Source organism: Herpailurus yagouaroundi, unplaced genomic scaffold (assembly GCF_014898765.1).
Source record: "Herpailurus yagouaroundi ecotype Mexico unplaced genomic scaffold, PumYag 182, whole genome shotgun sequence".
In the NCBI taxonomy this organism is placed as follows: Eukaryota; Metazoa; Chordata; class Mammalia; order Carnivora; family Felidae; genus Herpailurus; species Herpailurus yagouaroundi.
In genome coordinates this window covers 42,343,123-42,360,392 of record NW_024412413.1, presented here as the reverse complement: position 1 = coordinate 42,360,392, position 17,270 = coordinate 42,343,123, and the positions used below count along the sequence as shown (strand labels likewise).

Below are 17,270 nucleotides of genomic sequence, written 5' to 3'. Positions count from 1 at the left end.
TAGATGCTGGAGAGGATGTGGAGAAACGGGAACCCTCTTGCACTGTTGGTGGGAATGCAAATTGGTGCAGCCGCTCTGGAAAGCAGTGTGGAGGTTCCTCAGAAAATTAAAAATAGACCTACCCTATGACCCAGCAATAGCACTGCTAGGAATTTATCCAAGGGACACAGGAGTACTGATGCATAGGGGCACTTGTACCCCAATGTTCATAGCAGCACTCTCAACAATAGCCAAATTATGGAAAGAGCCTAAATGTCCATCAACTGATGAATGGATAAAGAAATTGTGGTTTATATACACAATGGAATACTACGTGGCAATGAGAAAAAATGAAATATGGCCTTTTGTAGCAACGTGGATGGAACTGGAGAGTGTGATGCTAAGTGAAATAAGCCATACAGAGAAAGACAGATACCATATGGTTTCACTCTTATGTGGATCCTGAGAAACTTAACAGGAACCCATGGGGGAGGGGAAGGAAAAAAAAAAAAAGAGGTTAGAGTGGGAGAGAGCCAAAGCATAAGAGACTGTTGAGAACTGAGAGCAAACTGAGGGTTGATGGGGGGTGGGAGGGAGGAGAGGGTGGGTGATGGGTATTGAGGAGGGCACCTTTTGGGATGAGCACTGGGTGTTGTATGGAAACCAATTTGACAATAAATTTCATATATAAATAAAAAAAAAAGAAATATATGTTTTGTTTGTTTATTTATTTATTTTAATTTGAGAGAGAGTGCATGTGCAAGTGGGAGAGAGGTGCAGAGGGAAGAGAGAGAGAGAGAGAGAGAGAGAGAGAGAGAGAGAGAGAGAGAATCTTAAGTAGGCTCCATGCTCAGTGCAGAGCCTGACATGGGGCTTGATCCCATGATCCTGAGATCCTGACCTGAGCCAAAATTAAAAGTCTGACGCTCAACTGAGTGAGCCACCCAGAAGCTCCTATGTTCTACTCTTGAACTGGAAAAACAACAACATAAAAAGCCACTTCTTTGAAGTACCTAATTCCATTCTATTTCTTAGCTGATAAAATATATTGAAAATTGCTTTCTATCATGGCTAGTTGCAATACAACTGTTGGTTGTAAAAAAGGGATGTGGAAGCATCCCTATGAATACGATTTTCTCTATTTCAAGAATCAGAAAACAAAGATAACGATTTACTTTTTCTTTCAAATAAATCGATCCAGGGTAAACTTTAGTATATTCTTTGACAAGATAAACAGACAATTCTGCCTTTAGTTACCTAATTAAGTAAATACCAAACTTTTAAAAAGTGAAGTTTTCTGTTGTTTAGTAGAGTCACATGATTATTCTTTAATATTAAGTAGACTCAGTGCATGAAGGTTAGCAAACATTTGCTAGCAACCTTGCTGGCTAAAAAATGAAATAGAAAAATGCAGAAATAGAACTCAGTCACACTGTAAAAGCAAATACAGTATTTAATAACATTAAAAAATTTCAGTACGTTGTATTTTAAAAGCCACTTCTGATAAATACAAATACTAAAAGGTATTTGTACACCATTTTGAGAACATAAGAAGCATGACAGTAACCATGCTATACTGAGAAGACTAAACACAGATTATGAATGCTATTTACAGCTTATGCTACTTAGTTCAGGCCTATGGTTTCCAATTCTTTTTTGAAACACTGTTGGACAAGAAAATGAAATCAGTGACTTTATAATAAATTAATTGTCCAGGTAACACCTTCCATAAGGTGTTTCAGTATTTCAAAATGATGCATATAACCACCTGTCAGCATGAATCTTCACAAAAAGCCAAGAAAAAATACTTGTGTGAAAGTAGAAAATATAATTCAAATTCAACAAAACGTGTCAGAAAATTATATAAATGGTAAAAGCAAGCACCAGTTTCAGTCAGTATTTCTTTGTCAGAAGTATTACAAGAATATTTTTATTTTAAAAGAAAAATATAACCTCAAAAGAATAGATAAAATTATGAAAGGATTTAAAATTTTGAAAGGAAAACAAAGATTTTTAAATATTTTAAAATCTATATCCAAATATTTGCTACAATAAATCTTTTTCATACAATAAAAGACCAATTTACATCTACATCTTATTAATCATGTCTAAATCTTAACTGTCAAATGGCTAATTGCAATATTAAAAATATTACCTTAAAAATAACAATTTCTTAGCAAAACCTAATTATACACAAATACATCTAACAAGAAGGGAGGCATTTCAAAAATTATACTCAGGTAGAAAATTTCACTTTAGTCAGGACTTGAGCTAATTAAAGTTTAAACTAAACATCAATTGTAACGTAGCTACTATTCTGCAGAAAACAGCCAAACAAGCATCAATATTAAATATTTGGGTTTCATTTGCAAAAGCCTCAGAGATATTTGTTTATTTATAGAATTTTACATTTATCTCAAGTCCAGAAAATGTTTAAATTTTATCGAAGGGTCATGATATTTATTTTTACAATTAAACAAAGATTCATGCTATCAGCATGCCAGATTTGTACTTCACTGAATCACTAGTTCTCAAGTTTGAGATTAAGAGATTGTAAGAGAAAAAATGGAAAAGCCAAGCCATATAGCAGCAGTCACTAAAACTGAACCTTTCACTACATAATCTGTTTCATTTAAATGAAAGCAGTTTTTAGACTTTAAAATACTAGTTTAATGAAAAGTCGGCAATAAATTAAGAAAAAAGTGCAAGATTAAACAAACAAACCTGGCAATGAAGGAGAAAGTTCATTGTATCCTCCAAATGAAGCATTCCGGACAAGCTTTCGGCCATCAATTCGTGGAGGAAATAAAACAGGCGAAAACACAGTACAAGAAGAAAATCTACGTTGTTGTGAGCGCTCTTCTTTCATGGCTTAGAAGGTCTATTTAACGTATACGTTCACCCAGAAGGCTAATTAGATCAGTACAGCAACAAGAGGCTTTTCTCTCAAATCCAAATGTAGCGAAACCCACCAGCACAAACAAAGGACACACACATTTAACAGCAAAGGAGAAGGACCAGAGACTGTCAGATCAGCAATAAACAGAAAAGGCATTAAGCCATGCTAGTGGGTTTTTTCTTTTTTTAATGAACTGATAAACAAGAAAGGCTATTCCCCTAATGTTTCTCCTTTTTATCAAACCAGCAATGCCCTGAACTGAATTGGTGTCTTAGTAAAACAAAGCAAGATCAATACTTAGAGATTCAGGATGAAGTAAAATGCAACCCTTTTCTCACATCCGTTATGTTTTTGTAGTATCCGCCACACTTCCCACCTCTTCCGATTCTTTCTAGTTTTTGCTTACTTTAGAAATGGATATAAACACAACACTGTTTATCTTTCCTGACACCTCTAGATCTATATCTAACCTACTGCTTGCCTCAGCCATGATTAAGAATTCATAAGGAAAGATACTCTTTCAAGTGCAATTTTGATGGATTCTAACAGCTAAAGCAGGAAATAAATATTTAAGTTTTACCTCTAGCAAAGATACAGGAGTCACTGACAGCGTTACTGCAAACCAATCAACAGAAAAGATTGAAAAGACACCATAATAATGCTGAATGCTCCAATACATTTTCCTTGAAACAGATAATGAGCTGCTATAGTTCGCCTTCACTGCATTTAAACTTTTCAAAATATATCATCTACCAATGAGGATTTTCCACTTAAAATTCTCCTATTTAAAGTAAAATGCAGCTTTATTATCACAATAATAAATGGAAATATCTTTCTTTACTAGGTTAATACTAAGTTACTAGTATTATCTCACATCATTAAATCTACAGGGAAGTACCAACAGCCAAAACAATACACTATGCTCTCTTTATAACTAACCTTTAACATTTCAATGAATTCTTTCCTAGTTATATTAAAATCCATTTTCCTTATTCTACCTTAATTGAAATTAAAAAGCTCTAGTCAATTACTTCCTCTATATATCCTGAATTTTTTCTGGTCAGAGTTCCAACCTAGAAATACACTCTCTTAGTTGAAAAACTAACTCAGTTACAACTGACTTAGTGGTTCATTTTTACAGGTACTTTACCATAAGATCTCAGTTTCCTTCCTTTTATTATGCATATGGCTCCAGGCTAGTTCTCCACTCCTATACAACAGCATCCTGTATAGTCCAAGACTGTTTCTCTTTACTAGACAGGACATTTAACAACAAACAAATTCAATTGCCTTTATGTAACGTGATCTTTCTTGGGCAAAGGCATTTCAAAATCAATTAGTGGTAAAAATAAGTTAATGGTTGATAATTACAACTACAACAGGGATTTGAGGGTTTTTTTTTTCTTTTCTCTATGTCATGAAATATAAATGACCATTAATTATAGACAAGAGAGAAATAATTATAATTAATTCATGCAGTGGTGCTTGCCTCTCAAGGCATTATAGTATAATGGTTAAGCAGTATTTGAAATTAAATTGCCTGGGTTCAAATCCCAGCTGGATGCATTGAAGCAATTAAGTTAATTTATGTGGGTCTCTGTCCTCTCATTTATAAAATACTACTACCTATATTATCAGATTGTTATAAGGATCAAACTGGAGAATATATATAAAATCTAGCAAAGTTCCAGATTAAAATGGCAGAATAAAGACACTAACCTAATGTGTTCCCTCCTAAAACTCAACTAAAATTATAATAAAGGGTTAATTTTTTAAAATCATAAAAAAGTACAGGTATGTATCCCACAAGTATGTATCCAGGACAGGATACATCAACAACATATATTTGACACTGGAAAGCATGAAATTAACAAAGAGTCATTGTTTTGCAGATCACACAAAGCTTAAATCACAAACCAGCAATGACAAAAACTGAGAACCAGCCCTATTTATGCCAAAGAATCCTTTTGCACATAATTGATAACAACAAGTTCCTCTAGATCAGAAATCAGATTAAGCTACTGATATCAGCAATTATTCTGGAATTAGGACAAAAATACAGTATAAGCAATGGTTTCAAGTTGGAAGGAAAATGACTTTCAACTTAGAATTCCATACCCAGCCAAACTATCAATTACATATTAGGGTAAAATAAAGATATTTTTACACATGCAAGACCAAAAATTCACTTTCCATGCATATTTTCAAATAATTTACTAGAGTAGTCCCTCTCACTTAGGGTTCATTAGGGCTAGTGCACTAAAATGTCCACTCTTCAAAATGAAGTAATTTTTCTTCCATACATCTATAATAGCTCTAACCATGCACCATAATCCTTGGGAGAACTTAGAAAATACTCACTTAAATTATTTTCCACAGGCCTTACTTCCCTCAAAAGACACCACTTGAAAATGGCTGTACTACAATACATATTCTATCAAAAAGTGATAACAAAAGGTGATACAAGAAACAGAATACTCAATATAAAAGAGCTGTCATCACCCAAAAAGTCCTGTACCATTGTACTATTTCTTTGTAAACCAAGGAAAAACTGGTTGGGTGAACTCTGCCCAATTTTTTTTCTGAATTTGGCTCTTGTCTTGATAGTACACTGGTGAAGTTTCTCCTCTTTGCCCCATGCCGTGATGTTTGGGTAAGGTGAGTATACTTCCAGTACACTGATTTTTTTTTTTTTTTTTTAAGATTTTTAGGTTTTCAGAGTTTTAGGTTCACAGCAAAATTGAGATCTCCCATATATCCACATGGCTCTCCACATATGTAGTCTCTCCTATTATCAATTTCCCTCACCAGAGTGATACATTTGTTATAACTGATGAACCTATATTGACATATCATAATCAAAGTCTATAGCTTATCTTAGGGTTCACTTTTTTTGATGTACATACCATGGGTTTGGACAAATGCATAATGACATGTATCCATCACTACAGTATCATCCCGAGTATTTTCACTGCCATAAAAACCTTCTGTGCTCTGCCTATTCATTGTTGCCTCCCTGCTAACTCCTGGAAACCAAGGATCTTTTTACTGTTTCCATAGTTTTGCCTTTAACACAATGTCATGTAGAAATCTAACGAATAACATTATTTCTAAGTCTCTGTTGTATTTCATTTGTCTCTATTTCAGCACCAACACCTACTGTCTAACTTACCAGAGCATTATGGTAAGTACTAAATAACCCCTGACCCTTGCCTGGCTCTGATTCTTCAGGAGGGTCTTCACTCTTCTTTGCCCTTGGTTATCCTTAGACAGTTTAGGATAATCTTATCAAGTATCATGAAAAAATCCTGTTGAGATATGGATTCAAAATACATTGAACAGATAAAATCAATTTGATAAGTGCCATACTAAATAATACTGAATTTTCCTACTGGAAACATGGTATGTCTATTTAACTGAAAATATATCTCTCCATTTATTGAGAATACATCATCTTAATGTTATACTTTTCTACATAAAGATATTCTGTTAGATTTATTAGATGTATGCCTACGTACACCTTATTTTCTGTTGTTTTAAGTGGCATTTTTTGAACTGCATCTTTCCAACCATTTGTTACTGGTACATAGAACTGGAGTTAACATATATTCAGTAATTTTTTAATGATTTTAATAATTTATCTGTGAATTTTGGAGAGGTTCTATATAAACAACTATACACTAGCTGCAAATAAATTTTGTTTCCTCCTTTATTTTTTTTACATTATTCACTAGCTAAATTTCAAGTACAATATCGTAATGAAGTGTAGATGGTACACACTTTTTCCTTGCTAATTGTTACTTTATAAGGTTAAGATAGCATTTGTTCCTATTTCTAATTTGCTACAGTTTTTTTTTTTTTTACCATAATGGATATTAAAACTTTCAAATACATTTTGTTAATGGGATGACAACATAGTTTTTCTCCTATAATCTGTATGTTAAATGACAATTGCAGATTTTCTAATACCAAAGCCATCCTTATAATGCCTGAAATAACCCCACTGTGGTTATATCTTGCTTGATTCAACAGTTTGCTAATAATTTGTTAGAACTTCTTCATCTAAATTGATGAGCAGGAATATCTTGTAGCTCTTCTTTGTAATGTCTGCTTTCCATATACAAGAATTTTTATTTGTCCATTTCTATTCTAAGATGCCATCAACTATCAGCTACATTCCTGACTTCAGAGATGTCATAAAAATATGAGGAGAAGGAGACTGATGGATATTATTACATTGTAAAAGAGATCCCAAATTCAGAGATGATATCAAGTGTTTAACAATTGCCAATGGAGATTGCAAAACACTATCAATTAAAGATCTAACCCAATTTCAGAGATGTTAAAGTCAGAGGACGGGTACTGTTTTAGACTTAATGAAATACAGTATTAATGTGATACTGGAATTATATTTTTCCCTAAACATTCAGTAGAACTTGTTTGTAAATTTATCTGAGCCTATGATGTCTTTGTAAAGATAATATATATTAGTAATTAGATAATAAAAATCACTAGAATTTCCTATTACTGAATAACTTTTGGGAAGTACTCTTTCTAGAAATTTGTTCATTTAATCTAATTTTTCAAATTTATTGGCTAGAGTTGCTGCCTACATTTTTAGTTGTGTCTTTTTTTCCTAAAAATATTTCTACTTTTTTTCCCCTTAATCCTGCTCATTTTGATATTTCTTATTAGCCTTTTCAAACAACGAACTTTATCTTTCCTGATAACTCTCACCTATGTCTATTATCTTTATTATTTCCTTTCTTCTACCTACTTCAGGTTCATTCTATTATTTTTCTAACACTAAGTTAAATGCTTGCTTCATTACTTTTCAGCATTCCTGCTTGTCAAGTATTAGCATTGAAACTATTATTGTTGTTTAGATTTCCTGCTTGGAAATTGTGAGGCCTCCTTAATCAGAGGGTTGTTGTCTTTCATCAATTCTGAAAGGTTCCCAGCATTATCTTTCAATATTGCCTTCAACCCAGTAAATCACATTCTGTCATTTATAATTCCAGTTGGTGCAGATATTGGTTTGGATGGTAGGTAGTCTGTGTAGATTCTGACGGTGCCTTGCCTCCTCATGTTTTTCCTAATTTTTCCATCTTTGCTAGCATTTGGTACTGTCAGTGTACCGGATTTTAGCTATTCTAATAGGTGCATGATGATATCTCATTGCTATTTTGTTTACTGATTTTTAGTTATGAGCTCATATGTAATTTTTGGAGGCTTGTGCTTAAAACTCTCCCGTAACAAGTATCTGTGTTGATTCTTCTAGGCCCCTTTGAATACTAAAAACCCAAGATCATTTTAAACTAAATGGAGGGATGTTTTTGTTTTTGCCACAGAGACAGTGTGAATTCTGGCTCCAAGCCTACATGAGTATATTGTGTTTCTCAAAGTATTGAGTCTCTCTCTCTCTCTCTCCCCTGTTCTATCTAGAGTCACATCAAAGAAAGGCAAACACACTAGTGTCTTCCTCTATGGGTATGTTTTCCAAGTTTGTTTTTGTTTTTGTTTTTTAACTAAGAAGGACTTGTAATTTCACATGGAGAGATCTCCAATCCAAATTTCCATCATGAATGGGCTGCAGGCCTTTTGTCCCTTTTTCTTGCTAAAACTCAAGTTTCAGACCTTCAGAAAACAGTAAGTGCTAGTCAGGACAAATGCTGGTTGCAGAGCTCATCATTTCTCTGGATTCCCACTCTCAATAACCCTGCCCCTCCTACTAATTCCCTTACTTTGCTGACAGTTCAATCACACATTAAAAATAGAATTTTGAAACACTGTATCCGAGTCTGAAGGGGGTGGCCTGAGAAGGAGATATGCTACCTGGTAAGCGACAGCCTCAGACAGCCTCAGCCTCTTCTCGGGTTATGCCTGGGACCTGCTGCCAGGGAGGCTTTTATCCCCATGGCTCCGCATGGTGCAGTTTCAGCTTTCTTTGCATCCAGAAAGAAAAAAAGTTGACACCTTGCATCCTGGAAGTTCACTTAAGACACTGAAAATTAGGGCCTTCTTTCAAATCTGGACATGGCTAATTAAGGAGCAACAAGACCCAACGGGCCAAATACTGGAAATAATATATGCCAGTTCACACTAGTACTTCTGGGAGAGTCTGGTGTTGGCAAATCAAGCCTGTAACTGCATTTTGTGAAGGGCCAATTTCATGAATTTCAAGAGAGTACCATAAGACACTGTTGTGCCTTGATGACACAACAGTAGAGTTTGACATATGGGATACAGCTGGCCAAGAATGCTACCATAGCCTAGCACCATGTACTACAGAGAAGCACAAGCAGCCATAGTTGTATATGATATCACAGATGAGTCCTCTGGCAGAGCCAAAAACTGGGCTAAAGAACTTCAGACACAAGCCAACCCAAGCAATGTAATAGCTTTATCAGGAAACAAGGCTAACCTTGCAAATGAAAGGGCTGTCGATTTCCAGGAAGCACAGTCCTACGAAGATGACAACAGTTTATTATTCATGGAGACATCAGCTAAGACATCGATGAATGTAAATGAAATATTCATGGCAGTAGCTAAAATGCTGCCCAAGAATGAACCACAGAAACCAGGAGCAAATTCTGCCAGAGGAAAAAGGGTAGACCTTACTGAACCCATGCAGCCAACCAGGAGTCAGTGTTGTAGTTACTAAACCTCCAGTTTGAGCTTGCTGAAATATTCTTCTGCTTCTTAAATGTTAAGGACAGTGGAATTAGAGCATTTAACCAGCCCAGTATGACTTTCAAAAAGAAGAGACCTATGACAGAGTCAAGTTTCTAATACAGAATTATTTTAAGTGTTTTGAACTTAATTTTTAATAACATGCAAGTGACCCTCTAATGTTTCAGAAGGAGGAGGGGGGAATGAGAGCTATGTATGTGCATATGTTTCTGTGGATGGTTAGGGGGAATCATTTCTCATCACCATGGATAGAGATAAATGATGATGTAAACCCACAGTTAACCAGTTCTATGAAAAAGATTTGGAACTTATCAATTAGGGTTTTTCAAAAAACTTTTTTTTAGAAAAGATTCTAAAAACATTTTTGTTTAACTACAGTATTCAGGCAACTGGTAATTTCTCTTAGTATGCACATTTAAAATGTACATTCCATATTTTAACAAATTAACCACAAGAAAACAAACCCACATCTTTAGGGGGAATAAACGAACATTAGTGGGATCTAAATTATAGCCAGTCCTGGTATTTTTAATGGGGTAAAAAAAAGTCTAATGTAACCTCATCCTGTTTTAGGAATATGAAACCTAATAAATGCATCTTAACGGACAGTGTTCCTTTCAAACATGTGAACTCTTCAACAGAAATGCAACAAACCAGGTATCTGTGATTTCTGTTCAATCATTGTTGGCCATTATACACAGGTTTTGTTGTCTGGGAGCAGAGAGGGGTCTTTTGTTCCCCTTGGACATATTATTGTCAATGCACTAACAATTATGTACATTCAAACTTGATTATTTGAAATTTGATCTTCAGCCATACTATAAATAAGGTACTGCACTATAGTCTCCGTAAATGTTTATTACTCTTCTGTGATATTTACGAGTTGCTTAAAAGTATACAAAATTACGAAACAACTAATTTTTCCTTACTCTCCCTTTGAAAGGAAGGGGCTTAATTTGTTCCCACAAGGACTAGAACCATGATAAACAATGTACCAGTAATTTGTAACGTAAGTATTGCAGTATGTTAGCAAAAATCTTGCAGACTTGTTTTCCAAAGTATATTTTACTTTGATCAGTTCAGTATATTGCACTGTTTTAGGTATTTTCCTTATAGTATGAAATCTACCATGTGTCAGAGATGATTTAATCTATTTAAGTGTTGAACTGGTAGCACAACTTGTACATTTATAGTAATTCAGAATTAGTAAGGAAAACCATTCACCAGTGTTTAGTTTTATATTGAAGACAACTCATGTTGTCCCTAAATTCCTAATTATAAATTAAACTCAAGGCAGGGGCTGAAAATATCATTTTTGGTTTGTCTTGTTTTCTAGTATAGAACTCTGTACCAAACAGAATAAATAAAGGCCAGCTTGATGGAGGAGACCCTTGGAAAATCCTGTACTCCATAGGAGGAAATGTCCATTTGTCACTTCCTTCACTTGGAAAATATGAGTTTGCTAAACTTTCACTGTTGCATTCTTTCTTCTTTTTTAAAGTTTATGTATTTATTTTGAGAGAGAGAGAGAGAGAGAGAGAGAAAAGGAGAGAGAGAGAAAGAATGAATGAATGAATGAGCAGGGGAGGGACAGAGAGGGTGAGAGAATTCCAAGCCAGGCTCCACACTGTCAGCATAGAACCTGATGTGAGGTTCAAGCCCATGAACAATGAGATCATGACCTGAGCTGAAATCAAGAGTTGGATGCTTAACTGACTGAGCCACCCAGGCCCCCCTTACTGCTTCACTCTTAAAACTTATGTATGTTCAAACTTACAACAACCAAAATGAAAACCGAAAAATTTCTATGAAACTGTTTATTTTCTCTCAGAAATTATGCAAATATTCCTTGGTAAATTAAATTCATATCATCTTGCTATAATAATACAGAAACGTGCCTCTCCATGCCTCAAATTAGGAAAGGAAAATTGTAGCAATCAAGTCTATAGGTGAAACTATTTTACCAGTCTTGCTAAGAAGGTGATCTCAACCTCTCAGACTTTGGAAACAAATGGGAGGAAATCCCAACGGAAAAAGCACTGAGAAACTAGTGCAAGTAGTACCATTAATTCTTTAATGTTATCTTAAGTAAACATACACACACACACACACCTTTCTAAATATTTTTCTAGTTTTTATTTATTTTTGAGAGAGAGTGTGTGAGCAGGGGAGGGGCAGAGAGAGAGAGAGAGAGAGAGACAGAATCCGAAGCAGGCTCCAGGCTCTGAGCTGTCAGCACAGAGCCCGACATGGGACTCGAACTCAAGAGCCGTGAGATCATGACCTGAGCCAAAGTCGGGTGCTTACCTGACTGAGCCACCCAGGCGCCCCCACACACATACATATCTTAAGTAAATATAAATAAATACACACGCATGTATTTTAATTAAATACACACATGCATACACAAACACAGAGAACATTTATAGGAAAAACAGTGCTTTAGTACTCTTAATGTTAATCTTGCTGCTTTGTTAAAGAAGCAATTAACAAGGCCTGGCAATGGTAAGACAGACTCGTCTCATCTTTGCAAAGATGCTTAAAACAGGGCTAAATTATTTTCAATAAATGTTTTCAAACTATTTCAGTTTTATCTACAGGAGCATAGGAACATTTGAAAAACACAGATATAGCAACATTTCACAGGAGGGATTTAGAAAAATATTGCGTTCTCATTTTTTTAATTTGCCAAATATTTTAATTTTTTAATTATTTAATAACTTCCATACCTCTGAAGCAACTATCTGAACACAAGGAATTTCAAACAGAAAACAATTCTGTCTTAAGAAATAACTTCAAAAGTCCAACAGTGAGGATTCAAAAACTGAGAAGAAAATTAACATAACCTCTAACTTATATACTATTTGTAATGAAAATGACCTATGTCTACAAACCAAAGCACAGCATTTAGGAGAAAAAAAAAAAAGATGGTGGGGATAAATTCAGGTACTCTTTCAGGTAAAACAATTTTCATGAAATACAGCACATACATTCAAGACACATTTGTTACGTGTCTTGAGTCTTATCAGTGTTTAAGAATTGATCCTAGGAATAGCTTACCAAGGAAGGAGGAACTGCTTCGATTCATGGAGGAAACTGACTTCTTGGTCTCCTTTCGTCTATAAACCACTTAAATGAAGGTGTCACCTGAGACTTATACCAGCGATGTCTAAAACTGTCACCCTGGGGAATACGGTACAACATCTTCGCACTAGTAAACTCTGCAAAGAAAATCCCCCTTTACTTTGAAGTCTTCTATTAAGTAGTAGATACACACCCATCACATCATGTTTAATGCTACCAGGGCATTCAAGGTGAAGGGACTTTGAGGTTTAAGAGAATTTACTAAAGGATAACAGAAACTCATTGTACCTTTAATTCAAAGCATGTACCTTTTAATTCAAGTCTAGATAAACCAAGCATGGTCTAAATTATTTTAGCTAAAACTAAAGCAGATAACTAAAACTTAAGCAGATAACTGATTAAATAGGTAACTTTTAGTTTTAAAAGTCTTAAAATTTTTAACATTTAAAAATTAATTTGAAACCTACTCCTTTAAGTTTTGACAAAACAACATTTTACATTATCTCACAAAGCACTACAACTGAAAGATGGTTTTATAAAACTAAAAGTATGCAAAATCGCTTTTTATGACCAAAGAATGAAAGGGTAGCTACAGGATGAACTACAGTTAACTCATCAAGCTTCGATAACAACTGCAAATGTTCTCTAGAGGGAACAGAGTATATGTGAGATGAGCTATAATTTAGTCTCTAGGCTCCCTGGGCACTGTTCTTATTTGAAAGTAGAAGAAGAAAGGGGAGACAATAACCTAATAAATATACATATTTCTCTTTCTTGACAAACAACTGAATTACATAAAATATGTCAAAGAAGTCAGCATAAAACAAATACCATCCTATTTAAGAGACTGTAATCATTCTAAAGCTCAAACTATTTTTAAGGAAACTGGTATACTAAAGGTAAAAATCTGGCATGTAAATAAGTTCTGGAATAATCTCTTTACCATAATTTAAACATATAACAAATAAAAGACTATCCTGATATGTGTGGGCTTTAGTGAGAAGAATCAGTGTCCCTAGTTTCTTCAAAAAAAAGAAAAGAAAATCCTAAATCAATGGAAGGAAACCGCACCACAAAACAAAAACAAAAACAAAAACAAAAACAAAAAACTAACAACTTAACTGTTTTTAAGGGATAATGACCTACATTAAATTGGTATGAATCAATATGCATGAAGGAGACTCAGCCAGAAAACAGGAACAATCAGACTCTTTGCCATTCTAAAGTACCAGCAAAACAAACTTCTAACATGACAGCATGTATAAAACAAAAAGAAAACAGCTGACCCTGTAATTTACTCCTGCAGAGTGGAGTATTAAGACTATAGGCTATGACAGTCCTGAGATTGAAAACTGCCTCTGACATTTACTAGTTTTGTGAATTTGAACAAATGACTTAACATCTCTCCCTGATCCTTAGTTTTCTCATTTGTGAAGCAGAGTAACTGCTTCTATGTTTTATGAGGTTGTTTCAACAGTTAAATATAATTTTGCACATAAGACTTTTAGCATATTAGCCAAACTTGGTAAGCGCTCAATAAATGGTAGCTAATAGCAAGAGTTCAGCAAATGGCACCAATATAATGCCATTTTTTCCTGATGCATTGTCATCCACTCTCTTGTGGGACCTTTCTCTTTAGCAAACATGGGAACAATATCAAAGATGAGATTCATGTTAGAGAACAGGTTCAAGTACATGAACATTGCCCCCAGAATTGCATCTATTCAGTAAAAAAAAAAAAAAAATGAGACTAAAGCTTGACAAGGGCAGGGACTAAACACATAAAAGGTGCTCAATATAGGCACTCATTCAGTTATTCAACACAAAAGTACTTACCATGTTCAAGTTACTATGTATGCTAGGAACAGATGAGTATTTTTTTTTTTTAAAAAGGACAATCTCTTTCCTGAGGAGCTTACTGACAATGCCATTTACTCTCCATACCTTTCTTCCATTTACATTAACCCTCCATTATTCTATCAATTCAGTATTCATCTGTTGGAGCTTGCCTCAGCCCCCAAAGCCACTTACTTACACACTGAGCTGTCCACTAATTCTGACATTTCCTCCTACAGATCCCACCCCCTCCACCGAAGCAATTAACCAAACTCATCCATTAAACCTCCACTCCCCTACCAGCATCCCATGCCTACTCTGCCACTTTTATTGCACATACCTAGTAAAGCCTAACCTCACAGAAGATAATCTCACACTGAGGCAGGTTAATATCAACCTCAACTGAGGCCCAAACACTATCTGGCACCCCACTACCATGGTTCTTCCACTTTCCAGCTGTGTTCCTAGGCCTGTCAACACCTCACCTTCACAATGAAACCCATCATGGTTGCCTCCTCTGAGACCTGCCCAACTAATTATGTATTTCTCTTTACTGACTTTGTCCTGTCAACATTTGGACATGCTCAAATATCGCCTTTCTTAAATCTCCTTTTTGCCCCACTGTCTTTCTCTAGCTACCATACACATTCCTCCCCTTCAAAGGCACAATTCCTGAAAGAGTTTGCCAACTGTCTTCAATTCCTTATCTTTCTTACTCATCCTATTGCTCTCATCTTCTGCCTTCATCACTGTCCCCAAAACTGAATTCACAAATGTTAGCAATGATATCTTGTCAATGGATCATTTTTCTTAACTGGCTTGACTTCTGAGCTGCACGTAAAACTACAGGTCACTCTTCCTCCCTCATAAAACTGTCTGTTTCATTCTTCTGGGATACAACACTCCTTTACAAAGCTCCTCTGCCAATACTTTCTCCATCATATCCTTAAATGTTGACATTCTTTAGGATGGTATTCCAACTACTTTTCTCAAGCTTCAATTCTTCCCAAACTTTTTACAACTTACAATGAGAAATATATTTTACATAAGTACACGTATGAGTGTATGAAGATAAAAATTTCACAGATCACACAAGCTTTGATCTTTTTATTCTATTTTACTTCATTTAAAACACAATACTGTCTGGGAATCTCTAAACTGATGCATATGGTTGTTTTAACCATCTCAATTACTCTATGCTGATGACTTCCAAATCTACACTTCTAGTGCAGAAGTGTCTACTAAACCCTGAACTCATAAAGCCAATCTCCTCCTTAACATGCCATGTGGATAGCTCTAACACACTTCAAACTCACCATGTCCAAAACTGGAATCCTCAGCATCTTTCCCCCAAACTTGGGTCTTCCTCCATAGTTCCCTATCTTGGTAAACTTTTAAACTAGTTTCCCAAGCAAAATATGTAGGAGTCATTGCGGATTCTTCCTTCCCTCTTTCCACTGTCGCCTCCACCCAAATCATTCACTAATCCGGGACAAATTTTCCTTTTTTTATTCCCACAACTGTCACTCCCATCCAGGCTGTATTCACCTTACCTAGATAGTACAGTCTAGTAGTGAATCTTCTCATTGGTACCACATTCTTCCCAATTTATGAATATAATTCTAATCACTGTGTTGCCTACTATTATAGTTATCTATTGCTGTACCTTAAACTACACAAAACTTAGTGCTTTAAAACATTAAATTATTTGCTCACAATGCTGCAATTAGGCAAGCTGAGGTTGGTGGTGGCTTGTCTCTGATCCACACAGTATCTGCCAGAATACCCAATGTGGCTTGTCACTCTTACGGACCTTCAGCTGGGATGACTATAGCAAGCTGGGGCTAGCTATTTTGTGCTTCTAGATTGCATGTCGAAAGGGTAGGGGTAAAGGAAGAACAAACTCCATTTCTTGATGGGAAAGTTGCAAGAACGCATAAAAAAAAAGGCATATAAGATGAAAGATATTGTTGCAGTCATCTTTGAGAATGAAACACACCACAGTCCACTTAATTCACATTCCTTCTACGTCCAAAATACACTCAATGTCTCCCCCGAGGCAAAATGTCATTCTATTATAGCACTGACTATAAGGCTGGGTCTAATTATTTAAATCAGGTGCAACTGCAAATGGTACTCCTTGGGTTTAGTTCCTCACATGTAGCTTCTCAGATGTACCTCCTCTGAAACCAAAATCCCATCACCTCAAAAGATAGCTTCTCTGCCCCACTGTAGTAAGCCAGGGGTAGGACTACAATGGACACTGGGGTTCAAAAGATGAAGGGGATGAGGAGTTACACAGAAGGCACAATAAATAGTCCCACAGCTATTGTGAAATCTGCTTGGCACATGTCATCAGCAGTTTGATTAGAACAGTTATGGGGGTGCCTGGGCGGCTCAACCAGTTGAGCATCTGACTCTTAATTTCAGCTCAGGTCATGATCCCAGGGTCATTGGATCGAGCCCTCCATCATGCACTGAGAGTGGGGCCTGGTTGGGATTCTCTTTCTCAATCTGCCCCCTCCTCCACTTGTGCGCTCTCTCTGAAAAATTAATTAATTAAATAAAACAAACAAACAAAAAAAGCACAGTTATGTTCTTTGAAAATAGTCCTTTGGGGCTCTTGACTCTGCCTTCTTTCTGGGTGGGCTCCTGGACCCATCCCCTGAGTCAGTCTTCCCATTTCATAAGAAATGGTCCATGTTTGCAATAGTGTAGTTTTCTCAGCCTGCTTCATGCCCACATAAGATTGGGATTCTCCCCACACACAAAGGCTCTT

The 17,270-nt window shown here is 35.7% G+C and overlaps 1 protein-coding gene and 1 pseudogene across 1 annotated transcript in view; one reads left to right on the top strand and one right to left on the bottom strand.

Moving 5' to 3' along the window:
* Positions 1-17,270, bottom strand: part of OSBPL8 (oxysterol binding protein like 8) — a 166,572-nt gene that overhangs the window by 66,837 nt on the left and 82,465 nt on the right. The window lies entirely within an intron of this gene.
* On the top strand, positions 8,915-9,542 carry LOC121040982 (ras-related protein Rab-5A-like; annotated as a pseudogene).